The following is a 6157-nucleotide window of genomic DNA, read 5'->3' on the forward strand; positions in this document are numbered from 1 at the left end:
CTTTATTTGAATTTTGATCTGTCCCTAAGTCAATTCTGTTCCATTTGGGAAAAAAATAACCTGGAAATAATTTTTAATTTCATGGCCCCCCGTTTACCCCCCCCACCGCGACTCCGAAATTTCTGCCTACTCCAATCGCCATAACTCAAAAACCACTTTAGATAGACATGGGTTGTTGGGTATCAAAGTTATTGCCATACCCCACTTTAATTCAAAAATGCTGTCAAAATAACAATCTGAGCAAGAAAAATTTTTTTTTTCATTTTTGCACAACATAAGAAAAGCAGTTGGCATGAATTTTGAATAGCCAAACATACGATGTGAACAACCAAACATAAGTGGCAACTGACACAACACCAAAATTAATTACATGAAACAATATTATCAAAAACCATCTATGAAGTAATAGGACATCACAATAAGTAATAGCACAGCAGGGGCTCACACAACCTCCATTAAGCAGGCAGCAACATGGTGTGTTGTGCTTAGCGCATTGGTCTTCGCACCAAAGAGTGTTTACATTAATTTCAGCTACTGAAACCACTGTGTTGCGGTTTTCTTGTGCAAGAAAGATCAAAATGATTGCCTCCATCCAGTAATGGGTAGTTAAAATAAATTCCAGTCATACTCATGTAAGTCACTGGAAACAGTGTATTACAGGCAACTCCAAAGCAAGTGCTGCAAAAATTGCCTACTATTTGCTGTGCTTCAATGATGTTTTTCCGTCCTGGAGGATAAAAATTCAATGATGACAACACAAGTGGGACATGAATCATGAATAGTAACACAGCAACAGCTAACGCTCATTGAGTAGGACATGGATAGGATGCTAAGGCCCGTATTCTAAGATCCAACTTGAGTTCAAGCTGGAACACAAGTTGGACTTGGGGTATGGTATACCAATTACATGGACCAAGTCAAACTTGGGTTTCAGCTTGAACTCAAGTTGGATCTTAGAATACGGGCTTAAGTTATCTATAATCCTGCAAATAGTTACATTTTTTCAAAAACTGCAAGTACGATTAGTATCTAAGCCAGTTGGTTGACATATTATCATGATTGATGATGCATGCATATAATCGTCAAAGAGGCAGTTGGGCATCATCAACAGTGGGTGCTTCTTTTGCGAAGGAATGGTTGACACTTTCTGTGTTTTTCTGCCACTTGCAGGGTGTCTTGGTAGTGGTCTTCGCTGTGAGAAGATCCCAAGAAGTCTGAGCTTAATTTTATATACCTTTCAGCACAGTCATTAATTACATTGCTTCCTAGGACATTTACCAGGTTTTCTTTTAAGATGCTGTTATCATGCCATTCATTAACAGGCAGGTGCAAAAATTCATGGTTCAGGTTTAACAAGTTGATAAAATAGCATGAATCTTGTCCAACTAAATCACCAAGCCTTGTTGATGGCCCAAAGTGTTGTGGAAATTTTGGTTTTTCAAACCCAGATCCATGTCGCTGTTTTGAGATGGCTGAGTGTGTATCAATGCATTGTAGCATTCGACCAGCAATAAACCAAGTTTCTTCAACAGGGGTGTGTTCTCTGAATAGAGAAAGAGAAATCATTTCCTCTGTCAAGTACCAAAGGTGTCTCTTTAATGCCTTCAGAGCAATACAGTTATTGATGTTGCTGTAAGTGAACAGCATCTTGTAAAACTTTAGATCGTTCCATGGAGCATCAGTGGGCGATGAACATGTCAACCATCACTGAGAATACACATGACATGAGTGACGAAGTTGACAAAGCCTCTTATCTTTGAGGTTTGTTGAGTGGTAGTAACAGTGCCAAGTGGAAGCTCTCCAATGTACTTTCCCAGAAGATATATCTTAATGGAGTAAATCAGCTTTGCCGTCCATCTGGCTTTATGCAAAGCTCCTGGGTTTTTGAAGGTTATTGGATTTTGCAGTGAATTTTCCAGGAAAATACGACAGAGTTCAATAAACTCTAACTAATCACCCCTCTGGCAACTATGCTGAGCAGTACAGCGTAACATCAGGAGATTTGGTAATTTCAAATTTTAGATCATTAAAAATTTGAGACAGAGTGACTTCCCCTATACTATGGTGTCTACAGGCAGGCTACAAGGGACGCTGCAGACTATCTTGATACATGCTGCTGAATACATCAGAAAGTTGGACTTGGGTTATGGTATACCAAATACATGGACCAAGCCAAACTTGAGTTTCAGTTTGAACTCAAATTGGATCTTAGAATATGGGCCTTAGTATCCTATCCATGTCCTACTTAATCAGCATTAGCTGTTGCTGTGTTACTATTCATGATTCATGTCCCACTTGCATTGTCGTCATTAAATTTTTATCCTCCAGGACGGAAAAACATAATTGAAGCACAGCACATAGTAGGCAATTTTTGCAGCACTCGCTTTGGAGTTGCCTGCAATACACTGTTTCCAGTGACTTACATTAGTATTATGACTGGAATTTATTTTAACTACCCACTACTGGATGGAGGCAATCATTTTGACCTTTCGTGCTCAAGAAAACAGCAACACAGTGGTTTCAGTAGCTGAAATTAATGTAAACACTCTTTGGTGCGAAGACCAATGCGCTAAGCACAACACACCCTGTTGCTGCCTGCTTAATGGAGGTTGTGTGAGCCCCTGCTGTGCTATTACTTATTGTGATGTCCTATTACTTCATAGATGGTTTTTGATAATATTGTGTCATGTGATTAATTTTGGTGTTGTGTCAGTTGCCACTTATGTTTGGTTGTTCACATCGTATGTTTGGCTATTCAAAATTCATGCCAACTGCTTTTCTTATGTTGTGCAAAAATGAAAAAACATTTTTTTTTGCTCAGATTGTTATTTTGACAGCATTTTTGAATTAAAGTGGGGTATGGCAATAACTTTGATACCCAACAACCCATGTCTATCTAAAGTGGTTTTTGAGTTATGGCGATTGGAGTAGGCAGAAATTTTGGAGTCGCGGTGGGGGGGGTAAACGGGGGGCCATGAAATTAAAAATTATTTCCAGGTTATTTTTTTCCCAAATGGAACAGAATTAACTTAGGGACAGATCAAAATTCAAATAAAGGGAGCAAATGAAACACCCTAGTGTACATGACATGATACGGTGCTTTTGGTTAGTTTTTTTTTGCGAAAACTTTTTTCAAAATTATGTTTATTTAATGCAGAAATTTTTTAGTTTGATTGTGCCAAATTATTTGGCTGTTTGCAGGGTGCCGTAAGCCGAAAAAGGTTGAGAGCCACTGTATTAGCTGATGTATACATAGTGTTCAGAAACAGCACCTGAGTGATTGTGATACAAAGATGATCATCACTATCATTTATTGAGCAGCCTAGTACAGTAATGAAATTTCTCGTTGGTTGACGTTGGAAACTATGGAAGTCTATCATTACACTACGTAACAAAATTCAAAAACAATTTTGGTTTGGCTACATTTTATGATTTTCAAGCGCTGTTTCTAAAAATGCTATCAGTTTTTCCTATCATCAATCGTTTTCAAAATACGATGATTTCCATTTTTTTATGATTTCCGTAAACTGCAGGTTTTTTATGCGGTTATGGTTGCTATGATCTGTGTCTGTCTGTCAGCATTATCATCAGGGGCTCAACTAGGGGGTCATCTAGTCGGCATGACAGCCCCCTTTAAAATTCTCAACTTCAAGAAGACGAACGACTAACTAGACTGAGACTTACGTACTACTTAACGTGTGTCAGTTCAAGCTACTTTCTATGCATACCAAACTTGTTTCACGCTCAAAACGCATAAACCGCAATACAAAATATTAACAGACCGCCATTTATTCACGCAATATGTCATAAAAACAAAATGGCTGACTTTCCAAGGTAGTAAAACTTGCAGTGCGGGAAACCGGCTCAGCTTTACACTTACAACGGCATGAAAAAGAAGCTTTACAAAGCCATCATTTTAACAAGTTCTCATTCTCAAGTTCAATCGTTTTCTTCTGCTGCTTTTGTTCTCTCAAAACAACACACGTGGCATGTAAGGAACCTTTGTTAATCACACGCAGAAACGGATTGGCATGCACGACGCACGTGCCAATGTGCCATGCAGGCGTTTTGCGGACGGTGGAGCATTTTTTCAAAACCTTTTTTTCTTTTTTTGATAATTTTTCCTTTCTACGTATTATTTCCGAATCCAATTACCCGATAAAAAAGCGGTTTTTAGATTCGATTCTGGATGGATTCGAATCTTAAGGATTCGAAATTCTACTTTGGGCATCCCTACTTAGGAAGCAACCTTATTAACCCACAAAACGAAACTGCAGCTGGGTTTAGGCTAGTCTGATTTGTAATATTCGTATGGTCGCAACTTCCCACATTCTTAAACCAATTTTATAATTTTGGTATCAAAACGACGGCAATTAAATTTTCTTTACAATCTTGTCAAACTTGACGTGTATCTGGGCCCTAAGCTTGTGTGGACTACTTTTTAAAATGTGGGCCTGGAGAGCAAACAATTTGCTGCCTACTTTCGAAAGCGCGGGAAATTTTTTTTGAGAGTGAGTAGGAAGCGCAGACAGAGCGAAAAAAGTCGCTTTGCACGTCACAGAATTGGATCATTGCGCTGTCAATTTACACCAGGGTTGCCAACCTGTCTTCACCAAAAAAAGCCAGACCTAGTCACAAAAAAAGCCTAAAAAAAGCCAGAAAAAAATAGCTGGAAAAGCCAGTATAAAAGAGCTGAAACAGCCAAGAAAAGGCCAATTAGTATTCATTAAACATACATATATAAAAATTGCACAACCAAATAGTGTCCCACCGAGCTTTGACTTCAGTGACAACGCAGAAACATAGTTAATGAAAAGACAAGCAACTAGAAAATTTTCTCGTTTCGGCTTCAAAACGACATTCGGTCGGACACTATAACTAAATATAAGTTAGAAATTACTGCTCCGACTGACGCTGACTGAATTTTTTTTCTAAAAAAAACGGGAAAGATAAAATTAAGCCAAAAAAAGCCAAAATTATGTTGGCTTTTTATTAAGTTGACAAAAAATCGATGAAACATGAAAAAAAGCCAGAAAAAGCCTAATTTTTCTGGCTTTTTTTATTTAAAAAAAATAAGCCAAGGGAGTTGAAAAACAGCCAGATTCTCAAAATCTGGCTTCAAAAAAGCCAAATTGGTCACCCTGATTTACACTAGGCTAATATTCTAACAATCTAACTGTGATATATCCACTTCTACAAATAATTGTTAGTTTTCTCTCTCGTTGCCGACCCCCTTTGATTTTTTCTAGTTGCGCCGCTGATTATCATTATAATGCTTTGGACAGTATCTATTCTAGACTATATTTGGGGATGGACATTAGTCATCAAGATTAGTCATGAGCACCACATGGACTTTGTGACAGCTGTCGATTTAACCTTGAAGGATGATTGAGTGGGTTTTGGAAAAGTTACGTCATTTGCAGTTCCGTGAGTTTGAGAGACCCGCAAATCACCATGATGATTTTGGATAATAAACATATCGAAGTATCGCAAGATCAGCGAAAGAAGAGCTGTGACATATTCAAGTAAACCCTCATTCATTGCAATTGTTTCTCACTGTTCAGCCTGACCAGTTCCAAACCCACCATCAAATGTTATTTTTTTCTCTGCATCTCTAACAGTGATTTGGTCTTTGGCAAATGGTAAAGCCAGACACTCACAGACAGGGGCGGTCATAAAAGAAAATATCACCCAAAAGTAAATTTTTGAATGACCCTTACTGTTTGCAAAACTATATTATTTTTGTCTTCAAGCCTTTATGAACTTAAACTGGATTTTGTGTTCAATAAACCACACGGGACCTTGATGTTGAGTTGAAATCAACTGCAAGAGTATAACACAATTTGCGACTTACAGCTACATCACATAAAACAAAAAAATTGAATATCTCAAAAAGTACATAACAATGGTACGAAAAAACTAACTGGATTTTTGAACTCAGCACCCAAAAATACATAAAGTCTAAAGAGGCATCAAAAAAAGTACTGTAGCCAAACCAAAATTGGGTTACATAGTGATATTCATTATATCCATCTTTTTCTTTTCAATTGTGTTTTGTCAGCTCGCAGTCACATGGTTATGATGGATATGAAATTGACAGTTTGTAAAATACAGTACTCGTATATTGTTTGAATGTTTTTCCAGCACAGCCACATAA

Source organism: Aplidium turbinatum, chromosome 9 (assembly GCF_918807975.1).
Source record: "Aplidium turbinatum chromosome 9, kaAplTurb1.1, whole genome shotgun sequence".
In the NCBI taxonomy this organism is placed as follows: domain Eukaryota; kingdom Metazoa; phylum Chordata; class Ascidiacea; order Aplousobranchia; family Polyclinidae; genus Aplidium; species Aplidium turbinatum.